Source organism: Gobio gobio (assembly GCF_949357685.1).
Source record: "Gobio gobio genome assembly, chromosome: 10".
NCBI lineage: Eukaryota > Metazoa > Chordata > Actinopteri > Cypriniformes > Gobionidae > Gobio > Gobio gobio.
In genome coordinates, this window is record NC_137116.1 from 39470758 (window position 1) to 39493957 (window position 23200).

Here is a 23200-nt window from a genome sequence, read left to right on the forward strand (position 1 = left end):
ATAATTGACCTCATTACACTCCTAAGGTGAACTAAAGTCGCGATGCAGTCTACAGGAACTCATCCAGAACTAATTAAAACATTCCAACGTAACAAAACACACATCTGATAGTGTACATCCTTGTATTCACAAGAGAAAGAGAGACTTTTACCTCTGACCAGTCTCCACCCATAATAGCCTGCCATCCAGGAGGGAGTGGCTGACCGAGGGAGGGGAGAGAGAGAGAGAGAGAGAGAGAGAGGGAAAGCTGGAGAGCTCTGCGGTAGCAGTCAGCGCAAGAACCAAAGCAGAGAAAGACTGAAAGAGAGAGAGAGAGGAGGGGAAAAGAAGGTCGATTGAGAAAGAAACAGTGGAATTAGCAACTAAGAAATTAAATAAAGGAGAAAAAGGAGACGGGGAAGTCTGGAAAATAACTTCAGACCAGGACAGAAGAGACAGAGAGAGGGGGAAAGAAAAAAGACAGACACATGAATTAAAAGAAGTCTTGGACTTCACATTGGAGACACATGTTCATGCGTGGACTGTTGCTGCTGCTGTGATCTGTCATTCCTCCTCACAGCGTGTGTGTGTGTGTGTGTGTGTTCTTGAGAGGCTGAGGAGAGTGTGTGTGAGCCTGTCGTTCCTCTGGAGTCTACGGGACCATGGCACCTGTCAGGAACGGATGAACTTGAGGCTTAAAAGACTTGTGGAAGAAAGCGATAAAAGCAGAAAAGAAAAAAGCTGAAAGAGTAAAAGGTAAGTTTCTTTTCTAGCAATGCTGTGTTGAAGGTTCTGCCTGTTTAAGATGAGATGTATCTATATTAACCTGTTTTTAATATTGTTTTAAATTTGTAATGCTTTGAATAAAGGCCGTACAAATAGTTTAAAAAGTGAGAGTGTGTAGGCTACACTGTTTAGGGAGCCATCCAATGCGACAAGCTGTTCGACCTCTTTGTGCATGTATGTGCTTTAATGATGGCATGGTATTGTATTTTTAGATATGAATATTGTAGTTTAGTCTTAGATGTTGTGTAATCTATGGATAAATGATGGGTTGATGTGTGTATGAACACTTGTTTAGATTCTGTCTCTCTTTGTACGTGTGTGGACTGACCTAACTGGACTGTGTCTTCTTAATATAGTTTGATATTAAAAGATTTAATGGTCTGTGAATAAGCAAGGGAGAGAGAGACAGATAAAGAATGGAAGAGTGATAGGGAAAGACAAGTTCATTCTGTAAGTGTGTTTCTGCTGAAATATTTACCCTGGTGCAACTCTGACGGTTCCTGTGGTGCTCATGGGATGATGTTCTTTGGTTCACACAAAGAGCAAAAGACTGTTATCATCACTTCATCATCAACATTTTATGATTTTTTTATTTTCAACCCGAAAACCATAACAGATTAATGGAAAGATGACAAGATGAGAGTGTACGTTCACACACAAAAAACACATACGTTTAGTTTTATTTCTGAGTGGAAATGTTCCATAGACTTCTATTATGTGTGTGTGTGCGTGTATACACTTTTCTTTTTTCAATTACAATACATAATTTATTTAATTTATCAATCAGTCAATCAGTTTTTCAAAGAACATCCTGGCCATCCCAAAAGAGTGTTTGTGTCAGATTTTGCCCTCAAACTATAGCAATATACACACAATCCATACCATGCACTACCCAAAATAGTAATTAGACACAAACACTCACATACCTACCTTCTCTCCCACACACACTCTCACATTCACATGCATTCACACAGAAACACCGTGTGCTGTGTTTTTGGTCAGCTGTGTTTTCGGGTAGGGGAAGAATGTCGTGTTGTTTTAGTGGCGACTCTATGGGAACATTGTGTGTGCGTGTGCTTGATGAAATTACACGCAACGACTCGCGTGCACACACAACCGAATGGTCCCAGACTCTCCTTTAATGTGCATCACCAAGTGACTTTCTTTATTTCTCTCTGGCTCCTTGATTCTTGCTCTCAGGATTAGGGGGTGGGTAGAGAGACAGAGAGAGTAAGTAAGAGAGATTGAGAGTGAGATGGCTTTTAGCCCGGTGCCTCAGCCGGTGTGGATCGTTAATTGAGCTGCTCCCATAGGGGGGTATCAGACCCCAGATTAATTTGGCTCCCCCTCCTCACACAAGCACACACACACTCGTGCTTTCACCCTCACACAAACTCACACTCTCTTTTAGGGCCCTTTATATCCATCTATTAGACCACAGTTGTCAGATGTCGTGTCACTGCTGGAGATTGTATTCTGATTGGAGATTGCGGGTGGGTGTGGGCGAGTGTCTCTATGGTGTGGTTATTGATTGTTTTGTGGAGTGGAGTACTGTAGTGGGACCTGTAGGCCAGGACTCTTTAGGTTGTCTTGTAACAAAGAATTCATTCTGTACATCACTGAATGTTTTTGAGTTCCAAGCCATCTAGTTTAGAGTTAAACTTGATAACAAGCCAGTTATAATCAGTTGAATCGTTTATTAATGAATCAGTCGGAATCAAAATCACGCACACCTGAAAAGGTCATTGAAAAGTGTGGAAACCCTGATATGTCACTTGCGTTTGCACAGACTTTGGAATATTCCGGGTAGATGAAGCAACCACAGAGATTCATTTTAAACTTCCTTTAAATACTGTTGTTCTCCATTGTTGCTTTATTATGAAAGTTACAGGCAAATTAAGACATATTTAAGGTGAACTATGTAAGATTTTTGCAGTAAAATATCCAAAAACCACTTGGCCAGTGTTATATATTTTGTTCAGTTGAGTACTTACAATATCCCAAATGTTTCCAACTATTTGTAAATCTTGAGAAATTGTTATTTTAACCAAGGAACCGGGACGTGCGAGTTATTTGTTTGAGGAAGTCGCCTGTCGATTGCATCATATCTGCGTTACCCTGGGTTTCCGGGTTTTATTGGGTTTTATTTAGCAGAAACGCTGTACTCTCACTGCAGTGTGAACAAGTGTCATAGCAGCCACCGAGTAAACGTCATAACTTCCTTTTCAACACAATCAGATATATCTAATACATAAACAGAGTTGCGTTACCTCATACTCATGACTGGAAAAGAGGAAGTGGCGCCGGCGACTATGCCATAATAACAGTCCCGCTCTTCAATCGCTCCTGCGGTCTTGCTCAGCTCCACAACACTCGGTCCTGCTCTGCTTCACTACAGTAATGTTAACAATCGCATCCATGAACATGATTTCTGCCGAGTCCTATCCTAACTCTTTTTCACCGGCTGTGAGGTGAAGACCACATGTCCCAAGATTCTGCGCTCAAATGTGGCGTCATCAAACTACGCCTTTGTTTTGAACAGGCGACCTCTAGTGGACGGAAAAGTTACATAGTGTAGCTTTAAATATTCTGCGATTTATTTTTTTTTCCTTTTTGTGGTTGAGGAGACTGGATTAGGACCTACAGCATTGACTCTAGAACAGCAGTGTGACTCAGTGGTTGCTTCCGAATTCGCATGCTTCCCTATATAGTAGGCAAAAAACAGGAAGTTAAAGAGTAGGCAAAAAGTACCCGGATGACTACTAGATTCTGAAATATGCATAAGATGGACAATTTACTATTCCATGAGGCCACGGGAGAGGATTTGTGAATGGAGGTGAAGCGATGAAACTGATGCTGGTAGGTCTCATGATAATGACAACATGGCAAATGTAGTATGTCCGGATTACTTTCATACTACACACATTCATACTTTATAGAACATTCTTTTAATGTGAAGGTTCACATCTTCAAATCCTACCTCACATGTGCAGAATCAGAGACTGTAGAAGGAAGCTATTGGAAGTATGAACAGCTGTGTCTTGTGGCCCAAAACCAGATAAAAGCGATCATGTAAAGTGGCACATGGTGCAGTGTAGGGATTGAGGATCGATTTAACTGCTTGTGTTTCCGAGATGTGCGAGATTATGTGGAAAAACATCAAGTGTGATAACTGCAGCAGCTTTCCAGAAGTACGTTCAAAACATATAAATCTAACATTGTCACTCTCGTCTCCGACTGGGCTTGGAGAGCTTGGAGATTTTAGATTCAGACATGCCATTCTGACATCCATTGGAAAGTTATTCCACAACAGCATCAAGTTCACTGTTCTGATTTAATTATGTTATTTACCATTTGAATTTATTCAACTACAAATCAACACGTTGGTATTGTATATTTTTAAGAAGTTGATATAATAGGTCTTTGGAAATATTGTTATAATGCTTTCACTGTTATATGGTTAGGGGCGCTATTACGCATCTTCTGAAAGATAATCTCCGGATAAAAACACAGACGAAAAAGCAGAAATAAGTGATAGAAGCATAACTCGATCATCAAACATTAAACGTCATATAAACCAAAACTGCCTAATGAAGCCATGAAGAAGTATAGGACCATGAAGTTTTGGGGTAGTTGATGGACGTGATCTACTTGATCTATATTTTGATCATTGTTCTGAATCCGATCTGGACCAGGTCTTTTGTGGACAAAAATGTAGCTTTTTTTAATGAAAATGACCCACATTCAAGTACTGATAAAAAAAAAATGCATGAAGCTAGGATAAAATGTTTGTTTAAAGCAGAGGCTCTGTCCTCTCTTTTGATATATTGTATATTCAGACATGATTTCTGTAGTGACACATAACACCACCCTGTATGCAACGACGCTTCATTACAAGAGGTTTTGTAATCTTTTACAGTCTCTTCAAGTCTAAACAACTCTTTCTTTGTTTCTTGAGCAAGACCAAAGTGCTGGTTTGGTATAATGCTTGCCGAAAGTTAATAATTTAACAATAACAGTGCTGTCTATAATACTTGTTATCTCTTCCTGTTTTGATTATTCAGATATTGAGTTTGTTTATGTTGAATGTCTGTGTCTTTCTTGAGAATCTCTCCCGAGAGTTTTTAGAGGATATTAAGATGGCGAGAGAAGAACAGGACTGAGTCAACAAGTGCAAAAACGTTGAACAGGTCAGTTTACTGAAGGTGGGACAACATGCATACTCTGGTGGGAGAGGAGAAGATGAAAAGATAAGACCGAATGATAGATCAGGAAGGATTAGAGAGCAGTGCAGGAGGGTGTTCATTTTTGTAATGATACTGTAGCAGATGCACACAATGTGTGTTTGTGTGTTCATGCAGACTTGTACAGGTGTGTGTGTGAGAGGTGTACAAGTTGTTTTATGACGTAAGTGTTTGTGCATGTGCTGATTAAGGTCATTGTGATGGTCTTTTGTGCTGCTGTTGCCACATTTCACGTCTCACTTACGCACACTTTTCACTATACACACTACAGTTTCACTAGACAGGCACTAGTACTGTTCAAATTTTTTGGGGCTGGAAGATTTTTTGCTGTCTATTTGAAGTCTATTATGCTGACCAAGGCTGAATGTTTTTGATAAAAAAATACAGTAAAAACAGTAATAGTGTGAAATATTATTACAATTTAAAACTTTTTTTATTTGAGTATATTTTCTATGTTGAACACAGTTGTGCTGCTAAAATAGACAAATAGAAAGTTCAAAAGAACAGCATTAATTCAAAATAAAAATCTTTTGTAACATTGTAAAAGCTTTTATTGCCACATTTAATAAATTGAATGCATACTTGTGATTTTTTTTTTTTTTTCAAACCAAAAAAATCGTATTGCCTCAAAACCTTTGAAGAGTATTGTACCTCTCATAGATCTTTCATGGTTTCTAAATGGAAAAACCATACTTGCTGATGATATTTGCTAAACCTCAAGTCTGAACCTACACAAACCTGTTGATATCAGTAGAAAAACATGATTTATAAACCATTCATACAAGAAAGAGCACTTCAAATGTCCACAAAAGTCAGTTTTTGACATGTTTCCTTATATTTGTGAGGAACACAAACATTTGACCCGCCCAAGTACTGTACAATTCAACCTGTGCACACACAAATACTGTATGCACTGCTTTCTCGGTAGATACACACAACACATACCACTGAGTTTGATAAACCCCTCTCAAATATGTTTTTGGCTAAAGTATTTTTCTATCACTACATGTTTATTTTTTAAGTGAAGCCTATAGAGGTATGATGTCATTAGACAGTGCCCGCAGAAGTGTGTGTGTGTGTGTGTGTGTGTGTGTGTGTGTGTGTGTGTGTGTGTGTGTGTGAGCGTTCATATGGGTCTGGAAGATGACAAAACATTGCTGCTTGATTAAAAAGAAGGAGGCATTCTTGAACACATGCTTTTTAAAACAGGGAGTATGTTTGTTTGTGTAGTGCATGTACGTGTGTACAGTGACTGTGATTAAAGAGGCAACAGATAAATCATGATGACCTGCAAGTAGTAGGTTGGTTAGGAAAGATACACATTGTGAGTTTTGTCAGTCAGTAAATTAATTTAGTATTGAAATGGTCCCAGCATTTCGTAACAACAGAGACCCTGAAGGGACATGGTTATGGAAAAATCCCCATATGAGATGGGAAGAAAAACTATTGTATTTCAATGCTTTTATGTTCGCATGCAAAAGTTTTGCATTTCCCCCAAGAAACTTTTCTTTGTGAGAGAACGCAAAGTTTCTTGGGGGAACGTATTGTTTCTCAGGAGAATGCAAACATTTTTCGAGTGAACGCAATTTTGGGGGGCGGGGGGCAAACATTTTGCGAGTGAATGCAAAGTTTATCTGTGGAACACAATGCAAAAGCATTGATATTTTTCCTTTTTTTTTCTTCACTATGTCCTTTTAAGTGCTCCTTAGGTAACAGAATTACTTTTTTGGTTATTCAAATAGTTCTTCCACATATTCAAATGGAATAATGGAAGCGTTAAGGAACAGGAATTGTTAAGAGGCATCGAAACTAAATAAAGAACATTCCTCTCCCTCTCTACTTCCTTCCCAAACCGTTTGTCATTCACGTTTGGCCTCACTAGAGCTCCTGGAAGTGGTTGTAATAGGGGATGGAATACAGCGTGACACCTCTGTAAAAGGTGCAAATGACTGTGTGACACTGATAGATTTCCCCTTTAATAGAACTGGACTCAGTGTGACTGGACACACACACACAGGTTCAAATCCATCGGCTAAAGATGCCACTATATACATAGAGAGAGAGAGAGAGAGAGAGAGAGACAGTCAGAGTGAAAGAAAGAACGATACATTAAAAAGGCATTAAGGATTATGGGTAATGGAGCAGGCCCGTCAGTGTGGATTAGCTAATGCTCATCAAGGAGTAGAAGTGTGTGTGTGTGTGTGTGTGTGTATGTGTGTGTGTGTGTGTGTGTGTGTGTGTATGAAAAGGGGGAGAATGTGTCCCTACATACACCCCTCAATAGTATTCTGCTCATGTCTGTGTGTGTGTGTGGTTATGTTGCATCCTTGCTCATTATTCCGTAGTGGTCGACCTAAAGTGTGTGTTCAGCAGCAGCTTTTAAATAATGAAAGAAGATAGAAGATATTGGACTTGCACAGATAGCTGTGTGTGTGTGTGTGTGTGTGTGTGTGTGTGTGTGTGTGTGTGTGTGTGTGTGTGTGTGTGTGTGTGTGTGTGTGTGTGTGTGTGTGTGTGTGTGTGTGTGTGTGTGTGTGTGTGTGTGTGTGTGTGTGTGTGTGTGTGTGTGTGTGTGTGTGTGTGTGTGTGTGTAAAGAGGGATGGGGGTGGTTGCAGTTTCTAATTTGATGCCCACAAACCCCTAACAAGCAACCTGCTTGAGAGAGAGAGAAGAGGAAATAATTCTCTCTTAGCACACTTATTTGATTTCGTAAGTGGGATAACTTTCATCTACAGTGGACATGTTTACATACTGCAGAAGCACCACCGGAGAAACCAATGATCAAGTGAAATATAATGACTGTGTGTGTGTAGTGTTGAATGTCCATTGCCTTTGAGATTCTACCCACTAGCACTCTCAGCCATAGTAAATCAATACCTGTCAATCACACACACACACACACACACACACACACACACACACACACACACACACACACACACACACACACACACACACACACACACACACACACACACACACACACACACACCTGGCTGCTGCACACACCCTCAATGGTTATTTGCCCTAGGGCACCTCAGAGCAGATAGTGGGGCAGTTTTGCCTGTGTATGTGTGTAGAGATGAGAAATGTGGAATTCTGTAGTTTCCTTACTACTGTGCGGTTTGTTTCTTTAATTAATCCAATAGTGATTAGCACTTGCAATTCCAACACATTTCCATTAGCATAGACACTTTCTGTACTAGATGTCAGCTGGTATTGACCTTTCCTGAACATTCAGCATACTGTGTGTGTGTGTGTGTGTGTGTGTGTGTGTGTGTGTGTGTGTGTGTGTGTGTGTGTGTGTGTGTGTGTGTGTGTGTGTGTGTGTGTGTGTGTGTGTGTGTGTGTGTGTGTGTGTGTGTGTGTGTGTGTGTGTGTGTGTGTGTGTGTGTGTGTGTGTGTGTGTGTGTGTGTGTGTGTGTGTGTGTGTGTGTGTGTGTGTGTGTGTGTGTGTGTGCTCAGTGGAGACAATGACGAGAATTCTTGCTTGCATTCCTTTGGAAACAACTCACACACCGTACTTCAGGATTGAACAGCATAAAATGTGTTTAAACAGCATAAAACGTTTCATTAAAATGAACTTTTGTCAATCTATAACAAGTAATACAAATATATAAATGTAACCTCATAATGGTGGAGAATTTGAATAGGTGTTTGATAAAGAGAGACAGAGGGAAAGAGATTCTATATCATTTTAATCACATCCTATAAATAAATGCATTCATTTTGGTAACTTAATTTCACAATTAAGCATCTTGGACATTCTGCAAGGAGCCTCCGTTTGTGTTTTATGCAGGAAAGAAATCCATATGCGTTTGGAAAGACATGAGGGTTAGTATGGTGACAGATTTTTCCTTTTTTTTTTTTAAGTGAACTTGATCTATCAGGGTGCATAAATATTTCATATCGGATCTGCCTTGGATCGGCCTGCATGGTCCTTTACTTTATGTATGTTGCATATTATATATAAAATATTTTTTATGAGAATGGAATTATTCCGCTGTTTTTTTTGTATGTACATTTTTGTCACACTGCGTTTCACAGCTTCATACAGTATACGAATTGAGCCAGTTTCTGTGTGAAACTGTACCCGTTACAAAAATGTGATTCTGTTTTTAATATTTTCATATTGGTGGCTTTATGTCTGAAATATTTCACATGCATCACCATCTGGAATTCTTGAGGAAAAAACATCCAAGATAAACCTCTGAACCTACATTTTCCACTAAAGTTGATGTAAATTAAAATCGCAATGTAACTGAAGATTGTTTCTTCTGTATTGTAATGTACATCAACAACAACAAAAAAAGAGTTTAGAGTTTAAGTGAGCTAAAATGACTGGAGAAGTCCAATATGCACCACCAGAGAGAAGTCTGTCATTTCACCAGAAGATCGAGTTATGACATTTTGAATAAAAATAGGTTAAAAAAAAACAAATGGACAAATTGTTCACAAAAAGATCATTAAAGGTCCCATGGCATGAAATTTCAACATTAATATGAGTTCCCCTAGCCTGAATATTGTCCCCAAGTGACTAGAAATTTTGATCGGTGTAAACCGAATTCTGGCTGTCTTTCTCTGCCTTTGAGAAAATGACAGTCTAGACGAGCTGATCTTCAATTTTGCTGTTATGATGTCATAACAGGAACGGTTACCTCCCTTTCCTCCGCCCAGAGAATTTGGCACGCCCATGCGAGCGCCATATTTGTTTGTCCTCGAGAGATCATGGCTTGTGAATGAGTGAATGCTGGCAGTTTCTCAGTGTTTGGATGTACAAATGAAAACAGAAGTCTTTTTTCAGTTCCTTCTGATCTGTGATCAGTGATTTTCTTATGTGTAGCTAATTATTCAAGTTCACACAGAACTTTATTATTCGTGCTGCTGAACTGTGTTTTCTATCTTGTGAGTCAGTGTTTTTGTATGTTCTCGTCGCGTCTATCTGTTCTAAAATGTGCATACAGTCGTGAGTTTCTGCTCAACATCGGCAGAGCCACATCTTTAGAGATAAACTTCACGGGCTAGGGCTAACTTATTCAATTCAATTCAATTCAAATTTATTTGTATAGCGCTTTTCACAATACACATTGTTTCAAAGCAGCTTTACAGAAAGTGCATTTCATAGATGTACAGTAAAAATGTTAGAAAGACAATGTTAAAGAATAATGTTCGAAAAAGTTAATCAATCGTGTATTAATTTAGGCCATAACAACGCTGGCGTTGAGTCTTCTCTTCACAGGCGTGGAGTCGTCTCATCACAGGTGTCGGGGCATCCGAAGTCTCCATGAAATGCTGGATACAAACTGGAGCTGATGAAATATTTACCTCGGGACTAGTGTCCCGAGATAACAACAGAAAAGCAGATGGGAAATGATTAGCGTAGCTGCTGTTCAGAATATTATATTAATGCTTTTGATCCGATTTAACTGTAGTATAAAAAGATAATTATAATGTGAATGCTTGGCTAAAGAGATGCGTCTTTAATCTAGTTTTAAACTGGGACAGCGAGTCTGAACCTCGAACAATATCAGGAAGACTATTCCAGAGTTTAGGAGCTAAATGTGAAAAAGCCCTCCCTCCTTTAGTGGACTTAGATATCCTAGGAATGACCAGAAGCCGTTTAGTGATCTTAAAGAGCGCGATGGATTGTAGGGCGATAGAAGATCCGTTAGATACACTGGAGCTAAACCATTTAGGGCTTTATAGGTTAGTAGCAATAGTTTGTAATTGATACGGAACTTATCCGGGCTAGGCTAGCCAGCTATCCCCACAATAAACTGGATTACATTCGATTACTGCGCTGTTGTGTCTTTGTTTGCGCTGTGTACTCAATGCGAGTCACTGACGCTTTTCATATGATAGGAAAATATCTAAAAATAATGCTATAATCAACACTTACTCGTAACTCGTTTGTCTCGACAGCTGTAATTTTACATAACGTGTTACAAAGTTGGTAATAAGGAGGAAAACGTCTCAGCGTGACTGGGACTTGTGTTTATTCAGAACTCTCAGATACAAACAAAATAAACTCGCGCTGACAGCGCTCTCACAACTCAGTAGTTACAATATATAACTTTGTTTGCAATCTCTCCGTCTCTGGTCCATTGATGTCCGGTTCGCGAACGAATCGTTCTTTTGAACCGGTTCTTTTTAGTGAACCGGTCGAACCAGTTCACCAAATCGGACTGAATCGAATTCTAAACGGTTCGCGTCTCGAGTCAGCGCTGATCCATCATTTACTAAAGTTACTAACTTTCTAACATGAGTGACAGTCCCTCCGACTAGAAATAAATTAATAACCTGAAGTATATGCTAGTAACTACAACAGTTCACTGAACTGAGACGTGCTGAGAGAACTGATGAGAAGTGACATCAGTCTCTCTGGCACAGCCCTGTGCCTCGTAGACCTTGTTAAACCACGCCCCCTCCGCTCATTTCAAATGCAAAGATGTCAGCCAATCACAACAGTGGGCGTCTCACAGCAGACACGCCCCTTGAAACAGGGCATTCAGCCACAGGGCAAACATCAGTATAGAACAAATGCCTTTTATTTCTAAATTATGACATTTTATGATGTAAAAATCATACTAACAATATAAGTACACCTCAGAATACATTATAAAATAAAATAAAAAATCCATGCCATGGGACCTTTAAGATACATTTAGAAAATAGTCAGGAGTCATAACAGATATTTTGTTTGATAGACAGATTGCATGTCTTTCTAGCAATTCTATTTAAACAACATATTAGTTTGTGCATTAGTATAGAAAAACACTTTATTTACTCTCTAAGTCGTTTCTTTCTTTTTTCTTTTCGCTCTTTTTTTCTCAATCAGTACATATAGGCTGTTTGTTCTGTGTGAAATTACATTTGTTCAGTTCTCCTGCAGCTGCGCTCATTACTGAATTAAATTAAACATTCACCAAACCAAACACAAAGTCTTGAGTGTGCACACACACATGAGGCTGGTGTCTGTGCTGTCTACTCCCTGAGTAAATCTGCTTATACACGTTTAGTTACTTGACATTTGTCATGCCACATATCTTTAAAACCTGCTGTTCAGTGTTCATAGTGTTTGCGCTTCTGTGATCTTCTATGTGCGTGTTACTCTGTGTGTGTGGGTGCACAAGGTAAAGATGGAATATATAAGTGCATATTATCTCTGGTTAATAATAGAGGGTTCTTCATGAATATGTTATAGACTCTAGTTTTGCTGTGGATGCTGCATCTGTGAATCTAATAAAGAGTTTCTTTTTTAGAACATTTTTTATTGTTTGCAGGCCATTACATAATTTGTTCCACTGCATATAACCAATTCAGATTTAGAGATGAATTTCGAAGTTTTGTCTCCTCCTCAGTCTCTCTGTCTGACTTATAATAGATGGGTTTGGGATTTTTTTGGCATAAGATGAGGAGAAATGTGTGTTTTTGTTTAATCAAAAGTGGATTGCAGAGGACTAGATGCTTTTTAATGATGTGTGTGTGAGATTTTTCCCTTGACCTGTTAAGTACACCTTGCTCTGTTTCTTTCTGAGGGTGATTTCCCAGCTACGTGGTTCCTTGGAAACCATAAATGGCCCACCTGCATGGTCCAATCACACTTTTAACTGACACCTGAGAAACAAGGTGTGTGTGTGTGTGTGTGTGTGTGTGTGTGTGTGTGTGTGTGTGTGTGTGTGTGTGTGTGTGTGTGTGTGTGTGTGTGTGTGTGTAAAACCCATCTATCTTTCTTTACTGCTGCCCCTGCCCTTCAATTACACTCTAATAGAGGGGATTTCTGCCTCTTTTGAGACAGCTCATCCAGAGGGTGTGTGTGTGTGTGTGTGTGTGTGTGTGTGTGTGTGTGTGTGTGTGTGTGTGTGTGTGTGTGTGTGTGTGTGTGTGTGTGTTTTCAGAACAAAAAGGTGAGCCGAAACAAACTTGCATATTTGTGGCAGCATAGAAGAACTAAAGCGATCCATGTCATCTTAAACAACAGTGAATATTCCGACCCTCCTCCCTGTTCTACCAACATTACAGCTATACAAACTTATTATGATAATAAATGCCAAAATCAGAGACGTGATGAGGATCTCCCACTCCCACCCTGGCATTTAAACGTGCCGCCGTTAAAGCCAACTTTTTTCCCTGAAACAACGCACTTCACAAATAAGGAAGTAGAGACTGTTTTAAATCACCTCCCTAACAACAAAGCCAGTGGTAAGGATGGTGTGACATATGAGACTTTTAAAACTATGCAGTCATGTCAGATTTTAACAACTGTCTTTAATGTCTGTTTGGAAAATAAGAGAGTACCAGATTCATGGAAAGGAGCACTAATTCATCGTATTCCAAAAAAAGACAACATCCCTGATGATCCATCGACATGGAGGGATATATCCCTCCTCCCTACCATCTATAAGGTGTTCATGAAATGCATACTGGCCAGAGTTCTGCCCTGGTTGGTGGAAGCTGACATCCTCTCCACCAAGCAAAAGGCATACATCAATAGGCAAGGTATGAACGAGCATGTGTTCTGCCTAAAAACAGGGATAGATGACTTTAAGCATGAATCATGTAAACTGTACTCAGTCTTTCTAGACTTTAGAGATGCATTTGGAACTTTATCTCATAATGTCATGATCAGCTCATTGGAGGAAATACAGCTACCTCGACTGTTCATTGACATAGTGAAGGATGTATATAGAGGTTCCTTTATTGAAGTAATCTGTGGAGAACAGCTCACTCGCCCAACACCACTTCAGATAGGCATTAAAACGGGCTGCCCTTGGAGTGCGATTAACTTTATAATTGCCACCAACCAATGGTTAAAGTGGATGTGTCAATGTGCCCCCCCTGGCGTGATATCACCTATCCCAGTACAAGGCTATGCAGATGACGTCCAGATCGCCTCCAGAGACGAGAGCGTAATTAAAAACATGCTGGCCAGGACAGATTCTTTTCTGAAATGGTCAGGCCTGGAGATTAAGGACACAAAATGTGCCGTTCTGTATGAGAGGAGGAGTGGAGGGAACAGGTGGTATCGCTCAAAAACTGATAAATATCCAGAGTTCACCGTAGCAACTAAACCTATACGTGTATTCTCTCTTCATGAGACATACACTTATCTAGGACACAACATTAATATCGCAGGGGAATGGAAAGAGCAGGTAAACATCATCTGGTCAGGGTTCATATCCCGGTTGGACTTGATAGACAAATGTCCACTGCCTCTGACCATGAAGTTAGAGGCTATCAGACAAGTGGCGCTGTCTAAAGTACAACATCTGTTCTCCAATGTCCATATCCAGCAGAAAGTGCTGATGGACATGAACAGTAAGACAGTGAGCTTCGTGAGAAAGTGGTTTGGACTTAACACACATAGCACCCGTGATGTTATTTTTCACCCCCAATGGGAAGGAGGGTTGGGAGCACCAAACGTGATCTGGATTTACACCAGCATGCGGATTTCCCACCTTCTGAACATGCTGGACAATGATGACAGAGACGTCAGGGAGCTGGCTCGATCCTCCCTGTTCCTGGACCTCAGGAGACGTAAGGTGCCGTTGGCCAGGGACTCAGAGCCTCATTTTCTTGGTTTCAAAAGGAAACCAAGTGGGAAACTGGACACCCATTCAGCTGGCTTTGGTGTCTGGTCAGACTGGCCGGACCTGAACGACCTTTGTGTCCGAACTGGAGTAGAACTTGAGTGGGCGCGGTCTGACTCTGGGACTGTCAGGGTCTCAGAGGATATCATCACTGATCCCCTGATCTATGTCAAGGCAACAGCCACATATGGTGGCCACAGCTTCCCGCTAACATCGACAGGTGCCCGGCGAACTCTCCTGGACTTACATCAACATCACCAAAAACAGCACTGGACTGGACTGAGCCTTCAGGGGAAACTGGCCTGTCTCTCCTGTGCTGATCACTCTGTCTCTCACTCGTTTCTGAAGAACACTGCACTCAGTGAGGACATCGTCACCTTCACAGTAAAAGCAAGATTACAAGTTCTTCCTACCAGACTCAACCTTTCCATCTGGTTTCCTGCAACCCAGGTCCCTCACTGTCTACATCACACCACAGAACAGATCACTGAGACACTGCCACACATTCTGAACGGCTGCCATGCTTACAAGGGAATGTACATCGCACGCCACGACAGAATAGTGGACCTTATAGTGAGAGACGTATCAACACATCTCTCACCTTCAGTAAAAACACATAAACACTCCAGTGTAAAAGCATCCATGTTCCAGCATGGCAATGGTAACTTTGATGCTTTCTCACATCTGTCTGCTAACACACCAGATGTGACTGTGGTTAATGAGGAGCTCAGTGAGGTGTTCATTCTGGAGGTGGCATGCACCTTTGACTCTAGCATGGAGGAAGCCTTTATGACCAAGGTCATTAAATACCAGCCGCTCTTAAACACCATCTCAGAGATCGGTTATCGGGGCAGACTACTGGTGTTCATATTCGGCAGCTTAGGACACACACATAGGCTGGTGGTAAGAGGGCTTCAACAACTTGGGATGCCCAAAAAGAGGGCCAAACGGCTGGCGAAGTACTGTGCCCTGTCTGCTATCATAGGCAGCCGCCACATATGGAGGAGACGCTGCTACTTATACCCATAACCCCTGAGAGATGTGAAGATCTGTGTGTGCCACTGGGCCATGATTTTGTACATGTAATTTGACTGCACCTATAATGTTTATGTCCCTGTAAATCATTTCTTTCAAGTGGACTTAAATAAATTGTTAAAATGTGTGTGTGTGTGTGTGTGTGTGTGTGTGTGTGTGTGTGTGTGTGTGTGTGTGTGTGTGTGTGTGTGTGTGTGTGTGTGTGTGTGTGTGTGTGTGTGTGTGTGTGTGTGTGTGTGTGTGTGTGTGTGTGTGTGTGTGTGTGTGTGTGTGTGTGTGTGTGTGTGTGTGTGTGTGTGTGTGTGTGTGTGTGTGTGTGTGTGTGTGTGTGTGTGTGTGTGTGTGTGTGTGTGTGTGTGCGACAGTAAGACACGCAGAGTCAGTCAAACTTCAAATTTAGCAAAACTGCAATAGAACTGACAAGGGATTAAATATAGGGTAATACAATTATTATACAGTACAGCGAAACCCCAGTGACTGTGTGTGTGTGTGTGTGTGTGTTTGAGATGCTCTGACAGTCCCATTGGGTTAGTTTGGAGCTGAAACCCAGAGACTTGCGGGTCGAAGGCTCAAAGTCCCGCAGTGATCCGCCACTCTCATCCCATCACATTCCCAGCATAATCAGTCAAGCCACTGATAATCTCTCACCATCCCCATGAATAATGTTACTGCTGTGTGTGTATGATCATTAGTATTATACCAGAGGCCCTGACAGCTTCCTGACGGTATGCTGTGACACACTCACACACACTGTCTCTTTATCCAGTCTCCAGAATCTCTTCTGACAGCTCTTACTGGGAGCAGATCTTCAGCCGCTCCAGGGAGTCAGGCGCTGTGTGTGAAGGCAGGAACGGGAAGGAGAGCAGAAAACTTGTCAAAGTGTTTTCCAAAACCTACTTCCACTTCTATCCAAATAAGCGTGACCTCCACTTCTCCTAGACAAAATAGAGAGCGAAAGAAAAAAAAAGAAGAACAGAGAGAAAGAAGAAAAGGTTGACGTCATATTAATCAGTGTCATTTTATCTATAAAGCACCTGTCAATCATCTATAATCCTACCAGGGGGTGGGGCCAGGGATTGACCCTGTCAGTGTGTGAGTGTGTGTGGTTGATGTTGGATTTCCCACTGGTTCAACTCTTCTGCTGTTTTAGGTCACGGAAAATGGCCCAACGGAAGTGGCCTGTGACTAGCGCTAAATCGGTCTCATGAGAAATGCTTTGTGTGTGGTGCAAAAGAGGTGGAACAGATAATGTGCAGAACTCTGATGATGGTTCGGTTGATTTTAGATGGTCTCTGTTCTAGAAGTAGGTGTGCATGTATGTACTTAGCTACTTTAATCAGGGGTCTTGAACCTTTTTTATGCCTGGACCCCTCAGTGGATAGAGAAACGGAGCAGAGGCCCATTACATATTTTATCAAACATTTTAGGCCTGGCATTATAATAACATGCATTTAGTACCATATTAATACTTGCATATGTTTCTATGAGCTTACATTTAAAATAAGCCATCAAAATAAGTACAGATTCATATTGCATTCAAATTACATATTTTATTTTACTTTGGAAAGGATTGTGCAACATTAATTTGAGCTTCTTTAGCCTTAATTGAAGTTAACTTACTGTAATATTGTTTATTTTAAATATAACATATTTTATGTTTTGTTTCCCACTAAAAAATAGCTGGAGATAATTGACCGTTTAGCCTAAGTTAATTGACTGACCCTTGCAGTACCTCCTTTTGGACACATCCAGGAATGTCCTTCATTGGAAGACTGCTTCATAAATAATATATTTTTATATTTTAAAGGTTCAAAAAGGTCTATGTGCTAGGATCTATGGTTTAGCCTTCAGCAAATTGATTAGATTTAATTAAAAACAAGTCTATATGTTCTCATTTAGATAGCTAAATGTACGTGTGTGTGTGTGTGTGTGTGTGTGTGTGTGTGTGTGTGTGTGTGTGTGTGTGTGTGTGTGTGTGTGTGTGTGTGTGTGTGTGTGTGTGTGTGTGTGTGTGTGTGTGTGTGTGTGTGTGTGTGTGTGTGTGTGTGTGTGTGTGTGTGTGTGTGTGTGTGTGTGTGTGTGTGTGTGTGTGTGTGTGTGTGTGTGTGTGTGTGTGTGTGTGTGTGTGTGTGTGTGTGTGTGTGTGTGTGTGTGTGTGTGTGTGTGTGTGTGTGTGTGTGTGTGTGTGTGTGTGTGTGTGTGTGTGTGTGTGTGTGTGTGTGTGTGTGTGTGTGTGTGTGTGCGTGAAATGTGTTACCTTGTTGCCCACTTCAAAGACACGGAGGATTATGGGTGAAAGGGTTTAACTTCATGATGGTTTGACCCTGGGGGAGAGATAAAGGGGGAGAGAAAAAAAATGAGAGAGTGAAATAGAGAGACTATAGATTATATTCAGTTTGAGAAGCATGTGGAATGTGTGCAGACCCTAATCACAGGTTCAGAGGGGACGTTTTGTGAATGCCAGAGGAGAGTGTGTGAAAAAAACAGAACCATGAGAAACAAAACTCTTAAACCAGGGCTGAAATGAGGAGCATGTAATTTTCACCTTCTGAATGCTGGTGTGCTTTTAGCCTAAATTAGCACATTTAAATGTCAGCTGGGTGAGTTATGACATCCTCAGTCCCAAAACGTTAAGCCAATTGCGGTAGTTCGCGCCTACTGGCCAATCAGATTGGAGTTTTATGGTCGGACCCGAGTGGGTGACACTGCGATGTCGCCGTAGTGATAATCACCCTCTTAGTTCTGGAATTTGTTTAATGTCATGTTGCCGAGTCAACCATGGTCATGGTGATTAGCTACGGGTCTTAGAACTTAGGCAACACGGACACGGAATCCAACCCGGGCTGAGATGGACTGATGTCCCTGTGTGAGACACTCCCTGTGTAACACACACACACACACACACACTGTGCCACCCCGGGCTCACACATTTATTGTCCACAGACGGGACAGCTTTCATGCTAGTAATGGTCTTTGTGCAAAACTCAAACAGTTTATAGGTGTTTGTTCGAATTTCTGCAATATTTTTTTTCATTGAAACAAAGTCATCTCAATGGCTAAAAGTGTCCCAATCACCCTGAATTCAACCCTAAATTTTGTCACCTTGTCACAGAGCTCAAAACAAAAACAATCTAAACAAATAGTGAAATCACACCAACAATTTTGCCCCATTAAAGTTTTTTGTTGTTGTTGTAAAGTTAGTGTACAACTTTTTTTAAATGAGACAACGGTGTCAGTACAGAGCTTGAAATATGTTAAGATGTGTAGAAAAAGAAAAATCTCAATAAACATCACTTGGGTTATTTTATTGTGTCATTTCCAAAATTATTCAAAAAATATTATTTAATTGTGTTTATTTAGGAAATATAAATTGCTAGCTGTGAAATTAAGCAAGACAAGAGTTTGTCATTTTATATTCCAAAATTTTTTTAAATGTCATTTTCATCACTGTAATTAGCATCACAAAATGCTGTTAAACACAATACATCATTTGAGATGTGATGAAAATGACACTGGTGGGCACTTTCATGATTTTCAGAGATGCATGTATATATCACACACAGTTGGACATGTAAGGTAGACAAAATTAAAGGTGCAATAGGTGATTCTCTACAGAATTTTTTTGTTATGCTGGTTGAAAGTCTCCTCATATCCTGATATATCCTCATATCCTATGTTAAGCGGTCTAAATGTATTTTTTTATAAATATATATAATCTGTGGAAGGCGTAGGTCCATAAAATGTTTGTTCAATCATTGCATTCGATCCGAATGAAATGATAACGTGTTCCCTGGCAGTCAACATGTGTTTGCATTCCACTGTGCAGCCTGTTCACGCAGACATCATATGCAAGCTGTGCAGACAGTGTGAGAATGGCAGGCAAACAGTTGTTTACGTTGGTTATTGTAGTACTGTTACTCAATGCACTGTCAAATTTTCGCACCGGTGAATGACACATGATGTAATCCAGTATTGTTGTCTCTGGTCGTCTCGCTTCTGGTCATGTGTTTTGGAGGAGGCGTGGCTTTGGACGGCGATTTGCAGGGAGGGTTTCAATGCTAGCAGGCTAAAGTTAGCATTTCCCAGATCATCTATTGCACCTTTAAATTAACTACACTCTTAAAAATAAAGGTTCTTTGGCGGGGTGTATGGTTCCATGCAGATCCTTTAATATCCAAAGAACCTTTCCATTACACAAAAGGTTCTTTGTAGCGCAGAAAGGTTCTTTAGACTATAAAATGGTTAGAAAAAAATTTTTCTTTAAAGAACCTTTCACAAAACAGTTCTTCAGGGCATCGCAGTGAAAACCCCTTTTTGGTTCTTCCTGGCACCTTTATTTTGTGTGAGTGTAGTGAAACTGTGAAAAGTGTGTTTTAAGAGATTTTATTTTTTATTAAGTCCACAGTGCCTGTATTACATTGTATCTGAAGTGACGCCACCTTCTGCATTACATAAGAGACTTTTAAAAGTACTCCCAGAACGAACTAGTCCCTTAACAAGAAGTGAATCTCTCATGTGAACGTGTAAGTGTGATGAATCAGCTGTTATTGACGTCAGCTGCTCATGCTGACGTACTGCTCATTTGTTGTCGTGGGATGTTGTGGTGTAGGACAAGAGTTTATTACCTTCTGAACTCTGGAGTGTGTGTGTGTGTGTGTGTGTGTGTATATCTGTGTCCTCTGTTCAAACTTTACAAGTGAAACACCCTTCATTTATTGGCAAACATTGAAATGACATCTTCTAAAAGCTCACCACTCTATCGGCTCTTTTAAACAGCTGACCCTACAAACTCCAAGAAACAATACATTAACACGACATTGTATGTACACACACACCTACCCTAACACACACAGCTGTAGTCTGAGTACAGTATCAGAGTACCTCTTGAACTCAAGGGGTTTAAAGTGTTTAATAGACTTTAAAGATTATACAGCAGCACACACATCAAATACCCAACGTTACCATGGTAATCAGAAAACCAGACTGGGGTTAAGGAGCACTATTATCTGGGACACAGAGAGATAGAAAGAGAGAATACCTCTTTTTTTGTCCTACAAGTCCTCAACCCTTCAGAAGTGTTTGCACAGAGCCCCGCAACCCTGGATCCTTGCCAAACACACACACACACACACACACACACACACACACACACACACACACACACACACACACACACACACACACACACACACACACACACACACACACATACGCATTATACATTGCAGCTCTACATAATGTTAATAATAGTAAAGTCTTAATAAGATTTTACATTTTGTGTTTCTAGGGGGTTGCTAGGGCAATTCTAGGTTGTTGCTAGTGCTATATGGATGGTTGGCAGGGCATTGCTATGTAGTTACTAAAGTGTTGTAAATTGTTTTGTAGTGTTATGCAGATGCAAGGATGTTGCTAGGGCGAGTGTTGTGGGTGTTTCTAGGTAGTTTCAGTGGGGCTTTTGTGTGACTTTATGCAGCTGCAAGGGTGTTTTGCATGGACACTAGGGCTTTTCTAGGTGGTTTCTATGGTTTTGTGGGTGGTTGCTAGAGTGTTATGGGTGGTTTCCAGGGCATTGCTGTGCAGTTTTAAGTGAGCTTGGCGGTTGCTAGGGCAATTGTTGCGGTTTGCTAGAGTGTTGTTGGCGGTTGCCAGGGCGTTGCTATGCATTTTTTATTGAGTTTCTAGGTGGTTGCTAGGGTAATTGTAGATGTTTGCTTGAGTGTTATGGGTGGTTGCCAGGGTGTTGCTATGCCGTTTCTAAGGTGCTCTCAGTGGGGCTTTAGTGTGACTTTATATAGCGCAAGAATGTTTTGCATGGATGCAAGGGCTTTTCTAGGTGGTTGCTATGGTTTTGTGGGTGGTTGCCAAGGCATTGCTATGCAGTTGCTAAGATGCTCTCAGTGGGGGATTAGTGTAGCTAAACAGTTGTAAGGGTGTTTTGTGTGGATGCAAGAGCTTTTCTAGGTAGTTATTTGCCGAAATCTAATACGTATGGTTATTGGTTTGTTCAAATCACTAACTAAATATAACCAAGTATAATCAATAGTAATAGTGACGCTCGTCTTACACACAGAGACTTACACATTCAGCCTGAAGAAGAGCTCTGAGACTTTTAGTCCATCTGAACCCCTTTCTATCCTAAACCCTAAACTTCTATATCTCTCTCTCATCCTTTTTCTTCTAATTTAAAGTTCATTCTATCTATCATTCTGACAGAGGGCCTGTGTGAGAGAGCTTTGTACTTGTGTGTATTATTTTAAATGGACTGAGGGCTTGTGGCTGACCTGGGAGATCGCTGCAGGCGCACACACACAAACACACACACACACATGCTGAAACTTGCCGTTTGCTCCTAACAGGGCTAAGATCCACCAAATTCATTCTCTGGACTCCATTTGAAGGGATTTGTGTCTGTCTTTGTTATGTGTATACATAGTTTTATCTCAGAGAATGTAGTAGTTGATCAGATCTAAAGCAAGAGAGTTTTGAGTGGTTTTATGTTCACATCTATGAGAGAGAGAGAGAGAGAGAGAGAGAGAGAGAGAGAGAGAGAGAGAGAGAGAGAGAGAGAGAGAGAGAGAGAGAGAGAGAGAGAGAGAGAGAGAGAGAGAGAGAGAGAGAGAGAGAGAGAGAGAGAGAGAGAGAGAGAGAGAGAGAGAGAGAGAGAGAGAGAGAGAGAGAGCAATGAGTCGAGAATAAGTCACAGTGTACCAGTGTGCCCTTGTTGGACCTACAAAAGACAGAAACAGAAGAAAAGTCAGCAAGGTTGGTTGTTTCTTTTCAGTACAAAGACTGAAAACATAACAAAGAATGATATTTCTCTTTGTCTCTCCTTACGAAAAACAACTCTTGGTTACCCCAAAACAACAAGTTTGTCACCCTTTACTCACACAGTCATTTCAAACTGCATGGCTTTCTTTCTTTCTTAAAACACAAAACCAGAGAATTTGGGTTACACTTTATTTTACGGTGTCATTGTTACAGTGAAATTATATATTAAGGTACTGAGTTATATTAATTAACTACATGTACTTACTATGAGGTTAGGGTAGGATTAGTGTTTGGTTGAGGGTAAATTGCATGTAGGCCTAATTATGCATAATTTACTGTTATTACTATGGTAAGTACATTTAACATATGTAACAAAGACACTGTAAAATAAAGTATTACCAAAAATTTGAATAATGTGCTGGACGCTTCTTTCCAAGCAATTACAATTCTAGATCTTTTTTTTTTTAAAAGGACTGAATAAAAGCAGTTCATACACTATATTCCAAGTCTTTTGTGTTATTGAGAGAACAGACTAAAATTGAAATCATGGATTCACTGATAATCTGGACAATTCAGTCATTTAGACTGTTTCTATGCACAGAATCAACTGATTCATTAAAAATATCTGATTCAAAAGAACAGTTCACACATCTCTACTTTTCTCATGAACTCTCATGCGGTCGTTTGCAGGTTTGAGACACTAATTTATCTCAGAATTGTTTTATTTTGTGTGTGTGTGTGGGTGTGGGTGTGTGTGTGTGTGTGTGTGTGTGTGTGTGTGTGTGTGTGTGTGTGTG

At 40.5% G+C, this 23200-nt stretch overlaps 1 protein-coding gene across 1 annotated transcript in view; it reads left to right on the top strand.

Moving 5' to 3' along the window:
* Positions 1-216: 216 nt before the first annotated feature.
* sema3b (sema domain, immunoglobulin domain (Ig), short basic domain, secreted, (semaphorin) 3B) overlaps positions 217-23200 on the top strand; it is a 47417-nt gene continuing 24433 nt past the window's right edge. The window contains exon 1 of the mRNA XM_079827832.1: positions 217-735. The gene's annotated coding sequence lies outside the window, so the exon portion shown is untranslated. The remainder of the gene's footprint in view (positions 736-23200) is intronic.